The 24,131-nt window shown below is 37.2% G+C and overlaps 1 long non-coding RNA gene across 3 annotated transcripts in view; it reads left to right on the top strand.

Annotated features, from left to right (window-relative positions):
- The first annotated feature begins 1,498 nt into the window (after nucleotides 1–1,498).
- The window catches only part of LOC119537368, a 379,219-nt gene continuing 356,586 nt past the window's right edge, over nucleotides 1,499–24,131 (top strand). For 2 of the 3 annotated variants that reach the window (XR_005217423.1, XR_005217422.1), the window contains exon 1: nucleotides 1,499–1,513. This is a non-coding gene — a long non-coding RNA (uncharacterized LOC119537368). Of the gene's footprint in view, nucleotides 1,514–7,166; nucleotides 7,182–24,131 lie in introns of those variants that run through there. The other variant, XR_005217424.1, reaches the window with a different exon arrangement.

Below are 24,131 nucleotides of genomic sequence, written 5' to 3'. Positions count from 1 at the left end.
GAACACTTGTACATTGTTGGTGGGAATGTGAAAGGTGCAGCCACTGTGAAAAACAGTTTGATGATTCCTCAGAAAGTTAAGTATAGAATTACCATATGACCAGGCAAACCCACTTTTAGGTATACACCAGAGAATTGAAAGCAGGAGCTCAAACAGTTATTTGCACACTGGTATTCTTAGCAGTATTATTCACAATTTTTGAAAGGTGGAAGCAACCCATCAACAGATGAGTGGGTAAACAAAATGTGGTATATGTATTTACAATGGAGGATTATCCAGCTCTTACGAGGAATGAAATTCTGATACATGCTACATTATGGATGAAACTTGAAGACATCAAATTAAGGGTAATAAGCCGGACACAAAAGGACAAATACTGTATGATCTCACGTATATGAAATAAGCAGAATATGCAAATTTGTTAAGTGGAAAACTAAAATTCAGGTTGCCAGGGGCTGGGTGGGAGAAGGGAATGTGGTGTTAATGTTTAATTGGTAGAGTTTCTGTTTGGTGTGATGGCAAAGGTTTGGCAATGGATGATGGTAATGGAGACACACCACCATTGAATTTTATATTTGAAAATGGATAAAAAGGGAGATTTAAGTTGTATAAAAGTTATCACACACACACACAAAAACACCCAAATAATTGTACAACACAAAAAGTGAACCCTAATAAAAGCACTGGACTAAAGTTAATAGCCTAATTATAATATCATTTCATCAATTGCAACAAAAGTACCACACTAATGCAAAATGTTAATAATAGGGAAAACTGTGTATGTGAGAGGGGACTATATGGGAACTCTACTTTCTGCATGATTTTTCTGTAAATCTACAACAGCTCTAAGAAAAAAAATTAATCCTCTAATTTTAATCTAATTCACAGTTGGAGTCCCAGATCCTTTCCTCCACACCAAACAGCCAACTTATTTCTCCTCCTCCATCCTGCAGAAGATTGGAGGTTTAGTTCTAAAGACATTGAACTCCAGGACATCAGGCAAAGCTAAGTACAGGGATATCATTATGAAAAACTGGGGGATCAAGTAACAATTCACAGTGAAAAGTGTTTCTTCGGTTTTTACTGTATTCAATGTCAGAATTACTCTGAAAGAATAAGTAGCTAACGCTACAAAGGGATGAAAGTGATCATTCTTCTAGGACCCTTACAACTACTAAAATGTGGATATGTCGGGAATCCTCAATTCATTCATTCAATATGTGTTTGTTGAGTGGTTACTATTTGACAAGAACAACCCTAAGCAAAGAAGATACAAAAAAGAAATTGTTCTTTGCCCTCTCAAGAGGTCAGTGTGGGAGGGAGTGGGGGACTTTAAATACTTATACAAATAATTAATCGATTATAATTATAATAAGTATTTCATTGGTGACCAACCATCCCGATAAATATTTTGTAGGCAACAAAGTATTTAACAACTGTATGGTACAGATATCAATCAATCAGAGTGACAAGAGCCATGAATAACCCATTTGGCCGTTCCAGCATCTCCCAGGTAAATAGCATTCCTGAATATAGTAATAGCGTACCCCAAAAAGTTTGGTTATTTTTCTTTTATTATTAAAATTTTCAAAATAAAAAGAAGACTCCATATAAAAGACCATAACTGTGATATTAAGGGAAAAAAACAGCTAAAGTAATGCCCTTCTTTTGGTTGGGCAGCATGGATTTTTATTTAAACCCAATTTACTCAATCAATTTTCCATATTTGTAGAAAGAGTGAAAACTAATGAGGAATGATAGAAATAATCAACAAACCCTGAATTATTAGATGAATGAGCAATGCTCGCTATGTTTCACACGATGTCAAAATTATTATTTTAAGAGGCAGGGCTGAGAGTCAGCAGCCAGAAAAATGTTGCCTTCACCTTCTTGAGATGACAATTTTAGGACCTGAAGCTAATACAGAAGTTATTTAGTTTTTGGTTTGATTTGTTCTTTGTTTGTTTGTCCTAAACTGCATGCCTGGCCCCTGAATTTGGATTATGGAATTAAGAAAGGGTAGGGGTCTGGAAGGTTTAAAGAAATCACTTACAGAGTGGAGGTTTAAAAAAAAAGTCCTCTTTGTGTGTTTTGAATTTTTAGAGAGCATCGATCTTGTATAAAGCAGCCTTTTTTCTTTCCTTGCTCTGCTGTCTCTGCTTCCCTCATTCTATTTCTCTATCCTCTCCCCAATTCCAAACTTCAAGGTGACCTCCTCCTCGTGCTGGGTAAATGGTGTAGGAGCGGGACCACCCGGCTGGCTACCGCCCTGCAAGTGCCGCCCTGGGTCCGGTAGATTCAGAAAGGCCCCCCCATTTAGAATGCTTTGTGTTTTTTGTTGCAATTGTTCTCCCAGCACTAGATGAAAAACACAGCATGAACAATAGAGCTGTGTGAGATTTAAAATATCTGAATGCATAATAATTTCACCCAGCTTTCAGAAAAACTAAAAAGTAAATAACAGAAACCACTTTTCAGAGTGTGTGAACCTAAATTTTCGGACACTGTGGAAGCATTTTCTTATTTCTCTGGTTTTTCATTATCTAGGCCAGTTGGCAATAAAACAGCATTTAATTATGCATAAATGTGAGAACTCTGGTGAGAGAATATGGGTTATGATCTAGTCAGAACTAGTCTGGGGCCAGAGATTGTTCATTCCTGATGGCTTCATTCTTATCTGCTTTTCCCCTACTTATTTCGTACCTTTATCTTCCCCTGCAGTTTTTCTCTCTTAACTTTTGTTGTTTTTTTTTGTTTATTTTTCTTTTTGTTTTTTTTCATAGATGGTCTTCATTTTCTGTTCCCTTTCATTATTTTCTCTTTTAAAAGTCCCACCTTTACTAAGGTACTAGCAGTTTCTTTACTGGAAGAAAAAAAAAGAATAATGTATTTTGTTCAGGCAATAATTACCCCAAATTGGCTATTATTGCAGTAATGTAAATTGTAGTCACATTAATGAGACCACATTTTATGGTGGAGGGGAGTTTCAGGGAAAGTGTGATAAACATGCTCCATGTAATCCTGAAGCCTCTCCTGGTAATGCATTGTGGGCTTCGTTTGAATAATATTTATCCTGTGAATCTGTCGCCCCTACAGATTTTAAGAAAGTCCCCTTTCTTCCTGTCAGTGGCAGGCAGCATCTCTTTAATTTTTTTCCCAAATAATATTGCAGTACTCTAGTACTCATTTTAAAGATAGATGGATTTTTTTTCTCTCTCAGAAAGAAGAACATTGTGGGGGAAAAAACGCTGGATGTGATTTCAAAAAATGTCAAAATATGTCAAACGCAGATACCACTCAAGGGTTTCATTAACTGAAGCTTTGGTGATAAGTGTCATCTTGTCAAAGACCCACCCATCTCTTCCAATACATTACCAAATGTACTAATTTCCTTGCCGAGCTTGATGTTTATTGTATAGCTGAAATTGAAAATGGTCGGTAATGGAGTGAGCTTCAATCCAAGACCAATTCTGAATCTAAATTACTTGCTTCTTTCAATAGCATCGACAGAGGAGAGCTTTATGCACCTTGTACCTAATCAACCCTTACTGTGACCCTAAATTCAGCAGTCTTCAGAGATTAATAATAAAATCCTCAGTTCAAACAATTATTTGCCCTGAACAAGTTGCCCATTTCTTATGCTGAGAATGAAAGAATGTGACATTATTTTTTAAAAGCTCTGCATGTTGTGGCCCACCATTTATTTTTGATCTCCAACCCCCCCCCCCCCATGCAGCCTCATTGCAAATCCCTCAGGCTTACTTGAATATTTTTTTTTGGAGGGGTGGGGGGGGTTGTAAGTTGTGAGGAGATTTCTTTGTTAGCATTTTAACATGCCTGTTCTCATTCTGTATGCCCTCATGGTCGTGATATTTCATAAAGTAAATCAGACACATTATGTCAATATATATTTCTAAAGTTTTAAATATAGAGCTTTATTGATCATGGAAACCATTTTTAATTCTGGTTTTGCCCGAAACTACTCAGAGTCTCTAGAAAATAAAAATAAGCCTTCTGGAAATATCAACTGTATTTATACTTTCTCAAATGAAAAATCAAATTGAGAGAATGTCTTACTGAGACTCAAACCATCAATGATCTTTTAAGGAAATGTTCTTCTTACTCCATTGTGTTTGGTGGTAAAACTTATTGCCCGTGAGTGAAATTATTTGAATAATACCAAATTCTGTTACTCATCTTTACAATGAAAATTATTGCTCCATATTCAATGCCAAAGTATTTTTTTTTCATTTAGTATCTTCAACTTCCTTATTAATACTTATTAGTGTGGTAATTATTGTAAAAAAGCTCCTCCTACTCTTCATACCATTAGGGGTGTTGGGAGGAAGTTCTGAAACAAATTAGTAAAGGAAATATTTGGATACCCTAAACCTGGTCCCTTAGATTCATCAGCAAGTGTCAGCCCTATATCCAGGAGCCTGCTGGGGTCAGGAAGAGGCTCATGGTGGCTTACCGCCCTAGAAACTCTGCCTGACATTTAACATTGTCCAACATTTCCTCAGGCTGTCTGCTTTTGGAGGAAAACTCTCCCTGAGGACTGCCCTGGTTGACAGAATGAGGGTTTCCAGAAGTACCACAGATTCTCCTGCCCTGTGAATGTATTTTATATTTTTTTATGCCCAACAGCAATAACAGCCATCTAAGTATTGATTATATAATATGTCTGCTGAGCTGGCAAGTGCATTATTGTTGCAAGAGGCAGAGAGGATGCAAAACTAGGTTAGCTATGAACTCTCAGTCACTGAGCATTTCTTCTAGCAAGGGTCAATATACAAAGATATCTTTGGAACTTATTGCAATTTATCTTGAGATTCCGATTGATGGTTAATACAATGAGATGATCAGAATGTTCCAAGGCCTTTAAAAAATAGTGTCAAGCTTATCATGGAGTCACATAATTTGTTCATCACCACAAGGGGACAATAGTCTTATGGAGGTCTGCTCCATGAAGAAGGTTAGGAATTACCCAGGAAGTTGCCCTTTTAGAGCACCCAAATGCTAATTAGCGGCAGTGAATTGGTTAAGTAGACATTGAAAGACAGTCAGGACATAATCTAATACTTTTCTTTCATCTAAAAAAGATACAATAGATGGTATATAGTAAGTCAGCTGTGTATAGTAACAGCAATACGGGCACTGAGCTTTTATTATGAACTGAATCACATCCCCTGTATGAGGACACTAGACAGCCTAACGTCTATTAAGAATTTAGCTGAGATCACAGGCTTGCCTCACCTAAACCTTCTGTGATGTGATGAGAATGACTTTTGGTTACTGTACATCAAAGAGGGTCCAGCAGGCTAAACACTGATTGATCCATTTTCCTCTTTCAAGTCCTCTCTTCAAAAATAGCTTTAAAGCAATCATTTAATAAGTGTCAGAATAGAAGATAGAAAATGTTAGTACAAGCGCTAGGCATATGTCTATACTAGCTAAGTTTTCTGCAAGCTGTTCAATGACTGAACAAGGTTTTTAGAGCAAATGTTATCCTCTCATAAGAGTCAAGAAATAGCAAATGGGCTGCTATTGACATTGGAAACAATGCAGAGATTTAAAGTGGTTTAAGGCAAAATACTGTGATTTGCTTGACTAGCAGAGAATTCTGCTAGGAAAAAAACATTTGACAACTTTATACACAAAATCTGGTGTAGAAGTTAGCTTCTTGCTTATGTACAGAAGCAGTGGTATTTTCACAATAGTCATTCACAGAAACTGCATTTATTAAATTTCCTTATTTTCCATACACAGTGTGAAACATCAAGTACATATGCCACTGTGCTTAAAGATGAAAGATGAGTTAAAGGGACAAACCATGTGAGTGACCCAATATGGTAGTAGTCATTAGAGCTGTTCACAAATATTCTGATTCTCTTCTTCCCTGCTTCCTCTGAAGTCAGATCTGGCCATGTGACTTGCTTTGTACAATGAAATGCAAGAGGAAGTGACATGTGCCCCTTCTGCGTGGAAGATGTAAGAGCCAGTAGAGGATTTGCCACATCTCTTTCCCTGCCTTTATGGCTATGGAAGCATGTGTTAAGATGGAGCCATAACCCAGCTTCCCCAGATGATACATCCAGAGACACAAGTAACTTACTAGGTCCATTAGGTCTCTGAGTAATGTAAAATGGTGTAGAGGAGGGCATCACCTTGGATCCCATGCCTTCATTCATCCAGGCCACAAATATTTATTAAGTACATGCTATATGCCAGGCAGAGTACACGGGGTAACAGGTCATTGCTGATTGTAGTTAGATGTGTTTCCCTTTGTTACATCTTTGCTGAATCCCTAAGGGGTAGATTACTAATAAGGCTTAAAGGGTTCACTGCTTTGCTATAATTAATCAAGATAAAAGTGATTTAAGATGAGTGATTTTTCAACATTTTTTGGAATAAATGACATTATTTCAGAGGACGATTTATTAGGAAAAAAGTAGACTCATTTCAGAAAATCCTGAGATTGCTCACAATGGACAAATATCAGTTATTCTTAACCCCTCCTCCAGCCCGTCCCCAACCACACCCGGCACTTGCCCAGTATAGGCCCTTGCTCAGGCTTTGCTCTCCACCCTGAGCACCCCTCTTAGCCCCTTCGCCCCATCCTTCAAAGGCCAGCTCAAATAACTTCCCTGCTGTGAAATTTTCCTTTTTTTTGCCTCCTCACAACATCACTTTGCCCTTATTTCAGTCTGCTTTACATGACATCACTTCCTTAAAGAATCTCTCTCCATAAAAGTTGTACAGTCATTGCAAGTAAAGGTTTTGTTTTATTATGTTTTATTTATCCCCAATCTGACTCCCCTCTTTATAGCTCAGTACATGTTAATTGATATTTGAATTGATTTGAGAGATTTATTTGGGTATGATCATGGATTTCTTAAAGCAGATTGTAACTGCCCTGGTTTGGAATACTGAAGAAACAAAGAAACCCTTTCAGTTCTAAGAAGGGTGGTTATGAAGCTGATACTTTTGGCTACTCTTGGGGGAATTAGTTTTCTCTTGGCCAAAGACCAAAGCCTGCCTCCTGAACACCCACCACAGTTAGCTAATTTCCATTCTCCCCAGGGACCAAGACAGAAAGACAAAAGAGGAAGGAAGTAGGCATTTCAGAAGAGTAACCCACTCACAAAGAGCCAGTTGAAAGGGAGGAATGAGGAGGGGAGGTGAGAGTCTCTGTTTTAAAAAAATAAATAAAATGAATGCAGAATTTAAATTGCATTTCATTATCCATCTTCTCTGCATCTGTCCAATAACTCTCTTGACTTGCTATCTCTCCCCGGGGCAAGTCCTGACTACTCGAAGCTTGCTGTGCCTAGAGCAGCGATCAGAAGCCCCCAATGTTTTTGCCAAAGATGACAAGCCACCATGTTAGTTCCTTTCTTTCCCCTTCTCATTTCCCCTTCCTCCTGCCATGCCAACATCCACCAGCTAGGGCACCTGCTCCTCCCTGCAAGTTTAACACCATGGGTGAAAAATAGGGGATAGGAGCATGTGATTCTCTCTCCTGGTTTATCAGCCACCCAACCTCTTTACCACTCAAGTCGGTTTCCAGCCTTTCATTTTTTGCAGAACAATGAGAAAACCAATGATTTTGGCTCTATATAGATGGAAGGTTAGATCCTTATTCTCCCACAAACTTGCCTTAAATACTTTGATCATTAATTCTACCTTTGAGCCTCAGTTTCCTCTTCTTGTAAAATAGACTTGCTTATACCTGTGTAAAATGATTGTTGTGGGGATTGGTGAAGTGCAAAGTTTCTGGCATCTTACAATTGTTATTAATAAATATTTCTCAAATCTACTTCCTCCTCTCCATAATCTTCCCACTATCATGACTTTAATTGTATCCTAATTACTTCATGTCCAATATAATGCAGTCCGTCTGAAGCAGTCTTTCTAAAACAAGAGATCAGAGTATGACAGCTTCACACAAACCCCTTCCACACCTCCCAAACTACTAGAGAAACCTTCCAGTTATTCTTAGGGGTCTATGAGAAAAAACTCAACCAGTTTAGCACACAAAGGCTGCAGCATGTACATACAGTCTCATAGCCCATTGTTCCCTTAAATGTAACTGTGATAGCTTGTCACTCTAACAGTTCCCAATAACTCACACCTCCCTGGGTCCATATCCTTGTGCAGTCCTTTCCCACACTGAGACTGGGCTGGGCCATATGACTTGCTTTGGCCACTAGGATTTCAGCACATGTGACACAAGCAGAGGGTTAATAAGCACATTGGAGCTTGCCCTCTTGAAACAACTGCTGGTCCAACCTCTTGGGAATAAATGACCTATTGGAGAAAGATGTCCAGCCATCTCAAATGTCCCAGCCGAGCCTAGTCCCAGCCAACCTTCCAGCTGAAAGCAGCCGCGTGAGTGCACCCAGCAAAGCTAGCATAAAAGCCATCCAGGCAACCCACACAATTGTGAAAAGTATGAAAGCGTTGTTGTTTTACGCCATTATATTTCAAAGTAGTTTGTTACACAGCAGTAGATAACTGATATAGTCTTTTATCTCCAAAATAATGAGCAACTGTAGTTTGGTGAAAACATCATTTTCTGTCATACCTCCATTCCTTTGCAATTGCTATTTCTTGTGCTTGTAAATGTCCTCCCCCCTTGTCTATTACTCTTTATATCCTAGTGTTTGCAGCAAAGGCTGGCATGTACTAAGTGTGCAATAAAGGCTGAATGAATTAACTTAAAAAGTCAAAATATGCCACATAATCTCCAAAAGCATGCACTAAATTCACTATTGTTCTTACTAGGACTGTAGATAGAAATGTACACATAAAAATGTTGCTGCTTTTACAAAGGAAAATAATGGTTCATATGCAACTACACACACTCAAAGCTACCACAGAAAATGTCCTAGCTTAAAAAGAGACCAGATATAAATAAAAATGAAATATGTTCTTTCACTTATGTAATTATGAACTTAAAAATTATAATATCCAGAGGTAACAAATGTGCTGTAAAGTAGCACTCATACATTGCTGATGCCAGGGAACATCAGGGTGAAATTTGGGAGAAGAATTCTGGTACATGTATTAAGAGCCATAAAAAATGCTGGTTTCTTTTGATCCAATAATTCCATTTTCTGGTATTCTAACCAATAAAAATAATATAAAATATGGGAAAATAAGCTCAAGAACTTTGAGTAAGGAATTCTTTGTTTTCAAAACACGGAAGTGAGTTAAATTTCTATCACTGGGAACTTGCCCAGTCAGTTTTGGTGTATCCATTCAGTGAAATATCATATGGCTGTTAAAAATAATAGCTACCAATACTGTCATAGAAAACACAGAAGAAGAGATATTAAGAGAAAAAGTAAGGATACATAATTGTATGTACCTGTGGTGGTTTGGAGCCATATGCACCCCAGAAAAACATGTTCTTAAGCTTAATCCATTCCTGTGGGTGTGAACTCATTGTAAATAAGACCTACGATGAGGCTCTTTAGTTAAGGTGTGGCCCAAGATGAGTCTTAGTCTGATGACTGGAGTTCTTTATAAGCAGAATGAAACTCAGACAGAGGGAGAGAAGGACACAGAGGGAGAACCCAGAAGGTGAAATCAAAGGAACCCTGAAGGGGAGGGAGAGGCCAGGAGAGACCACGATATGCATTCCCATGTGACAGAAAAGCTAAGGAACCAAGGATCATTAGTAGCCAGCTCCAGAATGCCACAGTCTTTAGGGAGAAAGCATCACTTTGATGATGCTTGATTTGGGCTCATATCTCAGCCTCAAAACCATGAGCAAATAAATACCTATTGTTTAAGTTGAACCACTGCATGGTATTTATTTAAGCAACCCAGGAAACTATAACAGAACCCTATGATAACAACAATATAAAATGTAAGATTTTTATTTTATAAAAATAAAGAAACTAATTACTGGGAATTCATTCAGAAATTTTTGTGGTATATTGGTGAGATTATGAGTGATTTTTCTCTTTTTTTCCCAAACTTTATATAATCTTATTATATTATTTTTGTAATTTAAATTAAAAATGTAGGAGAAAAAAGGAAAGAATATACATACATTTAAGTACTATATAAAAATATATTACTAAAAAAACATATAGTACTATAGAAATAATAGAGACAATTTAGATGCTGACTCTCAATCTAATTCTCTACCTGAGACTGATCTTTGTAGTAATTGCTGTTATGTTACAGAATCCAGGAATCATGGTGCTCTACCATCTGGTCTATGCTATCTCTTTAATCAATATTGATGAATTTACTTTGCAGGGGTTTTATGAGTCATTGTACCTTACAAAAGTTTTTTTTTAATTATTATTTTGTCAACATTATGTCTTCTCATGCATGAGCCTTTTGCATAAGGCCACGGTTATTTATATTAAGAAGGGTTTCTCATGACGGTAATGAAGCCCTATTCCAGGACAGATTTACATATTCCATTTAAAGAGCTGCAGTCTGAAGAGGGATTTCATCCTGATTACAGACACATTTTCAAAGGAAATCACTGGAGTAAGATAAGTTCCCAATGACTTCAACTCTCCCTGCATCTTGGAAGACCTCCAAAATCGCTATCCTCCATCCCTTAAGACTTTCTTTCATAACGTCCAATCATGCACTGCCAATATGTATCTACTGACATGATCTGCTTTCATCTCAAATGCAATATGCTTAAAATGGCCCCCAGCTGATTTTTATGCCAACTTCCATGTTTCTGACATCAGTACCCCATTTCTGAGTCCCAAATACCAAAAGTCATAAATATTAATGTTTTCTCCCTCTTCTTCCATTTGTATACAATCAATCAGGAGGGCCAGTCTTTCTTGATAATGCTTGGATGGAAACCCTTCTTTTTGCTTTTCCTTGTCTCCATACTTATTTGGATTGTACTACTTCAAAAGTCCCAATTGGTTTCTCTGCCTCTTCTCTCCCTCAATCTCCAATCCCATATTTGTATGAGTGTATCCAGGATGCCAAGTTAGTCATACCACTCCCAGGGACACTCAGAAACTTTCAGGACAGTCCTCATTACTACCTGGATCAAATCAGCTATGGGCATTCAAAGCTCTCCATAACTGAGAGCCAATCTACTTCTCTAGCCTCATTCTCTCAAGGCTGCCACATTGCACAACTCCAGGGGGGCACCATTCATATTATAGAATACATTTCCAAAATAAAACACCAGGAGGCTGCAACTACACAACACAGTGTGAATGGTACTTCCTAGAGCTGTGCAACATGGCATTCCATCACCCTAGTCTTCTCTACACCAGCCAGACTGAACCCCATTCTCTGAAAGTGCCCTTTCAGCCTCTGCCTCTTTGGACCATCTTTGCCTTGCAAATCTTACCCTCTCGTTCACACACAGCACAAACCCCTCCTCTGGGAAGACTTTCCTGGTTGTCCCAACCCTTTCCCTCTCTCCTGTTATCACTCTAATGACATTTATTATGTTCTTAAATTAAGATAGGTCAGAATCAGACAGAAGTGTTCTTTAATCATTCTTCATTTTAGCATACTCTCCATGACCTTGGACATGTTACTTTACTTCTCTGAGTCTCATCTGCCTATAAAATGGTGATGCTCTCCCCATAGAGCTTAGGAAGATTAAACAGAACAGTAAATGTGATCTTTTAATACATTAGCATGGTTGCCAGCATATTCTAAGTCTCCATACCTGTTAGTTCTAGTGGTGGAGCTGGTGGCTATTGCTGAGTTGATGGTTGATATTTTTATTTACTCTCCAAACCCGGGAGATGGGACTTGGAGAGAATGGTTAAAAAACCAGCTCTGCCTCTCACAAGCCGCAAGTCCTTGAACAAGTTCACTTTATCTTTATGAACCTTGTTTTTTTGACCAAGTAAAATATCAAATGGCATGATGGATGAGAAAATGCTTTGTATACTACACAGGCTGCATAAACGTAAGGTGACAAAATCAATGTACATGGTTTACACGGCCATGTGGATAGGGAGTACTTAATAAATACTTTCTGAATATGTGAGCAAAACTTTGTATATGAGTCCAAAAGGTCACAGAACATTGTTATTATATGCTTTTAGAATTTGAAAAGATTTAGAGATCATTTGCTTCAGTGCTGCATCTCACCCTTACTAAATGTCATACTCATGGTCACAAAGTGATTCAGCAGCTGAACTCAGAACTGTGTGAGAGCTTTCTGATTTTTCTTCCCGTCATTCCTTGCTGAATCCCCATATTAGAGTTTCATAAATGAAAAAAAAGTATACATTTAAATTATATTAAATAATCAAAAATCAACCCTATCTTCAGCCTCCTTTCCCACCCAATTCTGTGAGGCATTACCACTAACACCCTTCAAACACTGGGATCTCTTTGAGGTGAGGGATTCTGTCATCTACATCTTTGAATCCTCCTTAATCCCTTCATTATAGAGGCTTAATGATGATGGACGGATGGATGGATGGATAAAATTGGAATAGATACTGACAGAAATCCAGAAAGAATAAGGAAGAAAAGCTTGACGACTTACTCCTCTGCTACAAAGGTAGAAACATGCTTTAGAGTGACTTTCAAGAGATATGTTGGGTTCATTTTATTTTAACCTTCCTTTAATCCAGATATTACCAACTGGTGGCACCTGAGCTAAATTCAAGTTAGGTATGTGTCTGTTTGCTCTTGCCACATTGGCTGACTGTTAAATAAGCTAGTTCATTAATTAATTAATGCAATATTTGCATTAGTAGCCACCACTTAAGAATTGGGAAATATCACATTTTAAAGGAATCCAGATTTCACTTGAGAATTCAGAAACAGTGGGCTCATATTTCCATTCCTTTAGGATGGGGCAGTCGCTGTCCTATATGCCACAGCGATTGTCACTGACATAGATAATAACCAGTTGCAATCTATCACTCAAGTTCAAATTTTTAAAATTCCTGGTGCATGCTTCTTTCTTGCCTTACCTGCATGGATCCATGGATAGGCTTTGGAGTTTGCAACTCTGGCTTTAGCCAGTAACCTTAGCCTTACCCCACACTAAAAAAGAGAAAAAGGTCAAAGGAAAGAAATTATAAGAAAGCAATAAAATAATAATAACAGCACCATATTTTGAACCTTTGTCATGTATTATAGACTCTGCTGTTTTAGGTACCCTTACAATATACTGAATGGATCAAATACTGTTCTTATCACCATTTTACAGCTGAGGAAACTGTGTCTTAGATGTTAAGTAATTTGCCCAAGGCTGCACAGTTCATAAGTATTTATAATCCAGATACTTCTGCTTCCAAAGCTTCATCCTTGCAACCACTACACTGCCTCTGTATTCTTTCTTAACATATAAATGGTGAAATCAGCAGCATAATATACTTTCTTCATCTCTTAGAAAAAGCAAATAAATATTGATTAACTACACTCAAGTAATTTTAAATCAGGCAGTCAATCTTGAAGTGCTCCAAATCTTGCCTATTTGTGTTCATGTGATGGTGGGCTGGTGTTAATAATATGCCTGGTTAAATTCCCTCAACATTTGGTAGTTTGAAACATCCAATATACAGGTGGGAGGACGTGTATAGCAAAGAAGAAACAGAAATTCTCTTTCTTTTCTTTTCAATTGAACTTATTGTGGCATGTAGGGAATTCATTCTGAAAGATGGTGGGTTGCTTAAATGGTAGCTAATTCTGATGCATCTGCAAGCACTTGACTCGTTGGTTACCCGAGCTCCTTCAGTAGTCATGTGTACAGAAAGGGACGTTATTGCTGAATTAGAAGAATTAGAGGCATCCCAGACTGACTGTGTCATACACTCTAGCCCTTTTGTAGCAAGGGAAGGCATCTTTGCCCTCCCTTTCCAGTTAGTAACTCCTGCATCTTAATCAAATCTACCTCCCTAATCCATTTTTCTTCTGGTAAGATTTTATTTTTGTTCTTCTTAACTGTGCCCTCTGAAAAAAAAAAATTTTTGGAGAAATTCATGTCTAAACCAAATCTCTAGCCCTACTCCTTCCTCCATTATCATGCAGCATCATAATAGCAGACTTTGTGGGCTGTTTGACACTGTGCTGAAGGCACCTGGGCCATTGTCTCTATAATGCACTGTGTATGGAGCCGGCAGTGAGGTGGAAAGTTGCTTCATGCAAGGGATAACCAGAGACTATCAGGAGCTTTGTTGCTTTGTTCTGTATATCAATGCTTTGTAAAAACAAGGCTAAACAGCTAAAACAAAATTAAAAACCTGCTTGTTACACATTTCATCATCATAAACCTTCTAGGGAGTCACAGCTCAAGCAGCAGCTTGGCCAAATGGGGACAAATGATCAGTTAAATGTAATTGGAGACAATTTTATAGCTAGAAATGGTTTTTCTCCTTGTCAAGTGAAGTGGGGTTAATACCTTTTGGTTAATATCTTATGGTTAATTATATAGATATTTTCATTCAATCAGAAATCACATTCAAGAACAGCCTTGGAGTACACTGTATGTTAGGATTTCAGAATACATATTAATGTCTTCCCAAGATTCCAATTCACTAGTGTATGCTCACTGAGCTACAAAGAGGCTCACAAGATGAGAGGCTCCTTCCTGAGGCTTGCCTAAAATGGCTCTCTAGTAATGTGATTTGAGCTGCGCTGAAATCCTCCACCAAATCTCCACTGAGTAATATGCTCCCAACAGGTCTTCCCCCTGGACTGAGATTTCCCACCATCAGTCACTTCCCAGGCAATGAAGACCACTATACCTAGGAGAAGTGGTCCATTAAGTTCTACTATATCTACCCCAGTAATATTGATGCATTCATGATTTTTCTGAAACTGTCATCTTTACCTGATAAGGGGACATTTGAAGTGTCCTTACATCTCTTTGCCACTTGTCCAATTCCCTCTCAAAATCCAAGGTCTGACTTAAATGGTATATTCCCCATTGGAAAAACAACAACAACAACAAAAATCCCTGACTACCCAGGCCAAAAGCACTGCTTACCCTTATTAACGCTATGTTGCATATTTATGCCTTCATTCTTTTATCATTAATTTGAGGATCAGAAAATTAGGAAAATGCTGAAAATAGAGAGGTAAATATGCGATGTCACTACCCTTGGGTCCTCACATCCTCCAGGGTAGCTTTTCCCAAAGTGATAAATGTTCCACAGAAGTAAATGCAATGATTTTAGACGACGCACGGATTTTTACAAATTTCAATAATTACTTACATATTTCCTGTCTAATAATGGTAAATTATCCCAGGTTTCCAATCATGGAAGTAAGATAAAGTTTTTTTAGGTAAAAGTATTTAAAAAGGAAATCAAGTAGAGTTAATGGGAAATTATTTAAATAATAACACAGGTAATATGTGGCTATTACAAAAAACAAAACTATAGTATTCAGCATTCATAGACATGGGGAGAATGGATTATGTGAAAAACTAAAATTTGGAAAATTGTTTTGGGGCAAACAGACCTTGAAAGGACAAATTGTAATGCAACTTGGTAAGGGCTCTGATAGTCAGGAAGCTACTTCTATAGGATTCTACCAGAGGCATCAACTACTAGAGACAGAGGATCAGAGTCAAGTTGGCTGTGTGCTGCTCATCTGACCCACTATATCTGATCCTGGTGAAGGTGTTCCCCACTTCTCAGAAAATATACCATGTGGCTCTGAGAGAGAAGGGTTCCCTCTGCTTTCTCATCCCTCCACAGAGTAGTGCATATGTGCCAACTAATTGTTGTTCCTAAAGCTAAGATCCAAGGAAAAGGAGTTGCTTTTTATCCATCTCGCGGATAAAGTAGGAATACATGTACGGATTTGTCATCTTGCCATTTCCCAGATTTATAATCTCAGTATCTCTTGATTACTAATCAGAACTTTTTCTCATTTTTCATTAAAATGTCCTAATAAATGGGCTAAAGCTCTTGGGAAATACTTTACCAAAAATGATCCTGGTTATGAAATACCAAGATCTGACTAAACTGGGCTCTGTGTATGGGGACCTGGCTATAAAATCCTGGAACTTAGGAAGACACACTGAATTAGTCAGGGTTTTCCAGAGGAACAGAACCAACAGGAGATATGTATATAGAAAAATGCCTTTATTATAAGGAATTGGCTCACGTAACTGTGGAGGCGCCAAGTCCAAACTCCATAGGGCAGGTGGGAAACTGGAAACACTGATAAAGGTAATGCCAAAGGCCTTAGCCCGAATTCCCCAGGGAAGCTGGCTGGCTGGAAGTTCCCTCAAGGACTACTGCTGAAGTTGAGTCCAAATTCCTCTTCTGATCCCTGAAAGCTTCAGTTCTAGCTTTTAAGACCTCTAGCTGATTGGATGAGGAGACTTCCCACATTGCTGAGGGCAGTATTTCTTGTTGATCATAGATATAATCAACTTGATTATAGACGCAAATCCCATCTCACAATACCCTCACATTAACAAGCAGGACAGTGCTTGACCAACAACTGGATACCATAACCTCGCCAAGTTAACACATGAAATAAGCCATCACACACACCTACAAGAGATCACCATAAAACAGCTGGTCTGGAGACCTGAGGGACCTCGCAGCCTGCTGTGGGGTACACACTGTACCCTTCCTTCCTCTCCCACTTCTGCCTCTTTGTCTGCCTTCTGGAGTCCCCATGGAAGGCAGATGCCCTGAGAAATAGCATAATGTATGAGAAGAGTTCAGGTTTGGGTCTCAAACATTCTGGATTTGAATACTAGCCCTGCCACTTGTGAGCTGAACAATCTTGAGCAATTTTCCTCATCAGTAAAATTAGACTCATAATACCTTATCCTTTCACGGCTTTTTATGAAGATTTGAGGTAAAGAATGTAAAGCATGTGACATATATGGTAGAAATCATTTTACAGCTATTGTCATAAGAAGGAAAGTTTCTCTGAAAGTGATGTTATGACAATAAGGGCTTGAATCCCCCTAATGTCCGAAGTTCAAGACCAGTTGGGAGCAGAGAGGGAAAGAGAGGTGAGTAAAGCAGTGAAGAAGCCCTCACATCTTTGGAGAAATCACAACTGTTAGGATGTTAATATAAAAATTTTCCTCCTGGATGTTTCTTGTTTACCCTCTGGAGCCACAGAGAGCAAATATGATCCCCCTTTCACATGATGGTGCTCAGATATTTGAAGAGAGCTGTCACAGCCTTATTTCCTGAACCCCACCTGCTGACCCAGGCTTGCTCTGCTCCAGAATAAAATCTACTGATCTTTAAACGATTTCCCTCGGGCCATAGCTTTGAGTCCCCCCGTCTTGGAAACCATCCTCTCCCATGCTCCAAGAGAAATAATAATATAAGCCATACATGTCATTTTAAATTTTCTAATAGACACATTTAAAAGGTGAAAGGAAATGGGTAAAATTAATTCTAATAATCTATTTTACCCAAAATATATTCTTTGAACATGTATTCAATATAAAGCAATTATTAATGCAATATTTTACATTCTTTTTTAATACTCAGTTTTTATGGTTCAGGATGTCTTTTATGCTTAACCCACATTTCAAGTGCTCAGTAGCCACAAGTGGCTAATGGCAAGAGCAGTTCTAGATCATCCTGTCATCATCTCTTTGGAATGTGGTCTCTCCACATGGCCACGTTGACATGTTGACAGATATATTTTATATATTGACATTTTATTGACCTGATTGTTGCTGCTTGGATGTAAAAGCATGCATGTAAAAGCATGATATGGCTTTTACATGCTGCTAATGTATCTGTGCCATGGATTGATTTTGTCATTAAAATATGTGCTGAATTTGTTTTCAGTTCTAATGACTGAATTTGGTGGGGAATCCATTAGAGAGTTCTGTGGTATGAACATTTTAACCAGAACATCCCTCTGCCCATATACATGTGTGGAGAAGGGCTTCAGGAAAGAGCGAAAACTAAACAGAGAGAATAAAGCTTCCTTTCCAAGTGTCAGCTGCTGTGTTGCTGTGGTTATTAAACCATGTGGCAAGTGGCTAAAATAGTGGGTTCTACAGTCAGACAGAGCAAGAGTTCAAATCTTAGCTTCACCAAACAACTTGGTCAGAGAGTTGGGGCTTGTTACTCTACTTGTCTGTGTATAAACTCTATACAAATAAAATGATTATAACTAGAGAGTGAACTACATGGGATTATTGAGAAAATTAAATGAGATAACATATGTCAACTGCTTAGAACAGTGTCTGGAACACAGTAGGCAAATGTCAAAAGTAAATGTTGGTTGCTATTATATCCTTCAATGCTTTCATATAGGATTAAGTTAAAGATGTTTCCATCTTTAAATGAGCTTTCGTCAGCTTTTTATGATTTCTTTGAACACAAAGTTGAGTCCATCATATTCAGTGAATTGGCTTTATATTTTGTTCTTAATATACCATCTATTTCTTAGACACAGAGAAATAAAAGTAAACACATCTTTACATCATGAAATGCAAATATTATTTAACCATTTAAGCTCAGAACTACCAGAAACTCTTTAGTGTTTATAGGACCATTTCCTATTGAATCTAGCTATTTTAACAAACCTTACACACACATACACACACAGAGAGAGAGAAACATAAATACAAATTCTTCATTATTAGAGGGAAAAACATGCAATTGTAGGGTAATGCAGGAGCCAAATAATTTAAATTTAAATCAAATTATTTGCAGGAAATGCAAGACTTCGTAGAATGCTGTTAGTACACTGCGGAAAGGAAAACTACAGGCAACTGATACATTTCTCTTCATGGAAGAACAATATGTTGTTAAAACGTATAGCAGATTAGATAAAATCTTATTTACTTGAACTATTTTATATTTTATATTGATTTACTGAATTTTCTAAGAATTAAAAAAGATGGTTTCTCTCCCTCTGTTTGGTAGGAATATGCCCAGGCCTGAGTAAAGAGCGTTTTGAGAAGGATGCTTTGTTCCCTACCCTCCTCTTGAAATGAAATGAGCATGAGTTTTGGTGTAAGAACCATTTGAGTTCGAATCCCAGCCCTGCTTCTTACAGACCATATCACCATGAGGGAAAGTTACTCAACCACTCAGAACCTCTGTTTTCTCATCTGTAAAATGAAAATAATACTTGCCTACAGAACAGTTTTGTTACACAATAGCCACTTTTTAAAGGGGGCTTCCCCTCTTCTTCCTTAACCTTAGGGATATTGTGTCTTGTACCTGATCGTGTTTCCTCTTCTTCCTGTGGGCTGGGGAGCTCCCCTAATGACTGTGGTCAAGTGGGTTATGAACTTCCATTGTGTGCATCTCACCCTTGGCGCTACTATTGTTCCATGTGTATTTTGCCTTTGCCTTGCCGTGCTCTGTCAGATTTTTATCTCTTATACTTATGTTTGGGTGCCTCCTTCCATCCTTTGTGGAAAGTGTTTGGGTGGAGAGTACTGAGTAAATGTCACTGGTTCTTTTCCCCACCATGACTAGACACCAAAAGAGAGCCCTGCCTCCCTCTCTCTGCAGTGGATGGGCCTTTCTGTGATTATAAGAGCTCACCTCCCTCCAAGCAGGCCCATAGAGTTCTATACAGAGTAGGTCTAGCAAAGAAGTGACAGCCAGAATCATCTAGTATGTTCAGCACTTGATTTCTCAAGTGATTATTAACTGCTCTGTGTAAAGCCCACAGCAAATTCTTAATCCTCAACCATTTTTCACCTGCCATCCAGCTGTTTTCTAGTCTGGGAATTAAAGTTGATATGCATAAGTAGTCAAAACACAATTAGGAAGGAAATCTGTACTTTAAAGGAGGTACATGCTGTATTCCAAAAATAAGTATGTGTCCCAGATTGTGAACTGATTTTTTTTGTTCAATATTAGCAGTAAACTATGATATACTTTTACAGTTATTGGTCAGATGTTTGTTTTCTTCCACTGAGAAGCACTACCATTGAAAGAGAGATAAAACACATATTCCTAAAACCTTAAGAGTGAAAACACCATATGCAAATAAGTATAAAAATACTTTCTGTGGCATTTGAATGGGACGAGGATATGTATGTACTGTGTGTATGCTTAGAAATCCTTCCACCTGGTCAAAATGTTTTCAGAAGAGAAAGAATAGCTGGTTCATCTTGTTCAGACTAGAAAGTATTGTGATTACACTGAAAAGCATGGACCCTCTTGAAGTTTAGTTTTTTACTTCCTTTATCTGAGTACAAAGCTAAAAGGAGGTTTCTCTAAGTTGTCCTAATAGAAGCTTTTGAATGATCTGCAGAGGTAGCATGGAGGTGAATGGAGTCCATCATGTTTTGCCAGAAGTATGAAATAATTATCAAAAGGATTCCATTAGAGACGAAAGCTACCTAGACTAACAGAGACAGAAAAGGCTGACCCTTTTCAGGCTCTTAACTTTCTCTAATGGATGGCCTTAAATTGAAATCAAGACTCAACTGGATCATTGATTCTTAAAGGAAAAATATTGTGGCATATAAGCAAAAGCTAGAAAAATAGTCAGATAAATTTATTTTTCAGTTAAAGCTTTGAGTGAAGAGTATTTTTATTATTTTTTTTTGCTTTTTTTTAGCTCACAGGAATGGAGGCTATATGATGAAACATATAGTGATCATATATAGTATGAAGAAATGAAGGCTGCCTTTAACAAGTACAACATTATTGTCAACTCAACAAAGAAAAGTCTATAGACTTTTAAAAGATAGTTGCTGTTTTAGTTACCTGTTAGGTAAAACAGAGTATTTTTTGGCTAGTAATAGAATTGTTTCACATTCTGCATTTTGCTCTGAGGGATTATGGAAGTGCTACTCCTATACAACATCCTGGAAGTATATTTTGCAGCGCACTCTTCAGAAGCCAACAACACACATACACACACACACACAGACCTAGGCAGGAGAAAATATGGCACACACACCCACCCACCATCAACTGCTGAAATTATTTAAAATCTCCTATGTTTGTTGAAAGCAGCAACTGATACCTTTGCCTCTGGTTGTTCCAAACCACTTCACTGCAGCTGGGTAGAAGTGTTCTGAGTGTCAGATTGGTAATTAAGTGGTCTGTTATGGAGGGAAAATCACTAACAGTAAATAAAGGTACTGGCATTGTCAGAGTAGGGGCCAGCTGAAGTCAAGGATGTCAAGGAGAGAAGTGAAATTGTGGGTAAGGCATTTTGGTTGTCATTTAAGTTAATATTAGGTTGCTCCTGATAAGCAGGATGGGCTGATGTGGCCAATAACATGAAAACAGAAGTAAAAAACTTGTTTTAAAATCTCAAACATAGCACTAGGATAAATTTTAAAATTCTGTACCATTTAACTAGGAGTGTCAGTACACTCAATATATTGGTTAAGAACTCACTTATTAATAAATTGGATTAGTTCTCAGACAAATATTCAGAGAGACTACAGCAAAACCTAGAGTACTTAATGAATCATTCATTCCTGAGAATCATATGCTATTGGTACAGTTTTACTAAACACTATTGAAATAATACATATATTGATATTAGAAAATGAGGATGAAAAGTTTATTATTATGAATATTTTTCTTTGCTTAGAAAGTCTCTTATTTTTATGTCTAACTCAGGAATAGGAAATATCTCCTATATTATGCTATATCTAGAAATGTCTGCATGGACTGTCAGGTATGGAAAGTGCCAAATATTTCCTGATTCTATATTACAGAACTTTATAATATTCAAACATTAAATATTAAATGTGTCTTAATGGGCTAGAGTAACTTACAATTACCTCTTAGGAATATCTTGTGAGGTAAATAAATCAATGAGTGTGATTCCACAAATTTTAATCTTTCTGTGAGTGAGTGACCCAAGCTAACTGCCCAGCAGTGTATCTCTATCAGTGCTTGAAGGATTCTTGAAGTTTTAGATATAGATAAGAAAAATATTCAAATGGCAGCTCAATTCCATGCATTATAATGAGAATTTGTTTGAAAGATTTTTTTCTCCCTCAAATACATTTACAATTATAATTTGTTTGGCAAGGCAAACTGTAATGGAAGGTAGAGAACTAGTATAGTAATATTCTGGAAATGCTGAAATGTTTTCAGTATATGCCGAAATATAAATCCCATTAATTTTGCATTTATAATACATTTAGGGCAAAAAAAAATTAATTCTTCTCTAATATGTTTTCTTGGTATCTAAGTAACTATCATATGCTGCATGGATAGCCCAACTGTTCAGGAGTGAGTGGATCCAAAATGATGAAAATTCAGGGCAGCAGGTTTACCAAGAGGCTATTTAAACAAAGGGGTTTAGGTTCCCCAAACACATAAAAGAAAAAAAGAAAAGATGATCATACAGGTTCTGACAGTCCAAATGTCATGTCAATCATTAAGTGACGATTATTTATTTAATAATTGAAACAAGCTCACCCTATGTGTTAACTTCAGGATATGGGGTTATGATATTGAATCCATATACTAAGAAAGGAGACCAAACATTTGGCTTATGGATGAAATAAGTGTTGTTTTCAGGGTCAAGAGTCAAAAAAAAATGTTGATCAAGGTATTTTACTAGAATCATTCTCCATTAAATATAGCTAAGGTTTAGAACATGTCCAATTAAGGAACTACTGGAGAAAATCTGCCTTCCCAATCAACTGCCCCTGGAAGATGGTTCAAGAGCAGGCAGAGGAAAGGAAGAAGGTATTTCTTCAAAAAAGTGGTTTATGTCATCATCCAAATGTCAGGGCAGTAATCTCTCTATTACCATTGGTAATGTAAGTTCAGCTTAGTTTTAAAAACACATTGAATTGGCTTTCCATTCCTTTAAAATGAAAAAAAAAAAAGAGTAGTTCCTTGTTTTCTTGTATTTTGACATTAAGAGAAAGGAAAAATCTCTTAATATTATCCAAGACTTAACAGGTTTGGAAGTCTAAAGAAATAGCTCATACTCAAGTTAATAGCTTTACTCGTAATGTCTTTAGCTGAAAAATTTCAAATGTGATTTACATGGAACATATCAGTTTTTGGTTTGAACACACATTTTCAATCTGAAGCAGTTTACAAAATCCAACTAAACATCCCAGCTAAAGATATCATTTATTTTAGATCAGTATGTGCATTTACAAATGAGTTTCCCTTTATAGGAGAAAAATAGCATTGATTTTTACTTAGAATTTTCTTGTTATTATACCCTAGGTCCGTGTTTTAGTTGTTGTTTTGTCTTTCACCCTGATTAAGCAATTAATTTTATTTAGATTCTGTGTTAACAATCACCCCCTGCTTCCCTCCAAAATCCATCCTGTTAAGTGACTGCTTGGTTGAGGTTGTATAAACTAAACATTCAGTCAACTATAATGAATTTTTTCACTCTTCAGACTTTGTTTTGAGCAAATAGAAAAGAAGCTAAGATTCACTTGTTTTTTTCTTTTTGTTTGTTTTACAAATCATTCAAATAATATGTGTTTAATTGGAGATTGGAGGAAAGGGTCTTATTTACTGTGCACTAAAATCTCATTTGGTATCCACAAAAATACTGGTTACATGAATGTCAACATGAAACTAATTTGAAGTTTTATTTTAAAATGCCAATGTTTGGAGATTGAAGGGTTGTGCTGATAAAGAAATGAATGAAGGATTCCCCATGATAGAGGAAAATCTTGAGTAAGAACTTGAATTTCTGATTTTTTTCAATTACATGCATTAGCATCCAGTGCAAAGATGTTGACCATGCTGTTCTTGAAAAAATGGATACTCTCCTCCTTAATTTCAAGTGAGATGAGGTTATATTCTGAATCTCAGAAAGACTCAATCACCCAGTGTCCATTTGGGCTGGTACAAAATGGAGTCAGTAACTAGGAAATTGAACTCCATACTTGTTTTCAAACTGTTTAGTTTCTAGTGTTTCACCATTGTTTGAAACATTTAAAGATTTTTGCAAATATTTAAATTGCAGATGGAATATTGAGTCATTTTTTATAGCACATCACCCACTATTTGTAAATCATCCATGATCCCCATGAGCTTGAGACAAGAGGCCATATGAGTTTAAGATTTAGAGGAGGTAATTTTTCATCTTTTTTTGCAATAACTGTTGCACCTGTCTTACTTCATTCACTTAATTTAGCACTTCAAAAACTGACTTTTATCTTGTATGTGGTTTTTCTGCCTGTTTTGTACATCTAACAATTAAATATTAACTCCTTAAATTAAGATTTAATATCAGGC

The sequence above is a fragment of the Choloepus didactylus genome, chromosome 1 (genome assembly GCF_015220235.1).
Source record: "Choloepus didactylus isolate mChoDid1 chromosome 1, mChoDid1.pri, whole genome shotgun sequence".
Lineage (NCBI taxonomy): Eukaryota > Metazoa > Chordata > Mammalia > Pilosa > Megalonychidae > Choloepus > Choloepus didactylus.
Note: the sequence above shows the minus strand (reverse complement) of the source record. Positions and strands in the feature narration are given on the sequence as shown.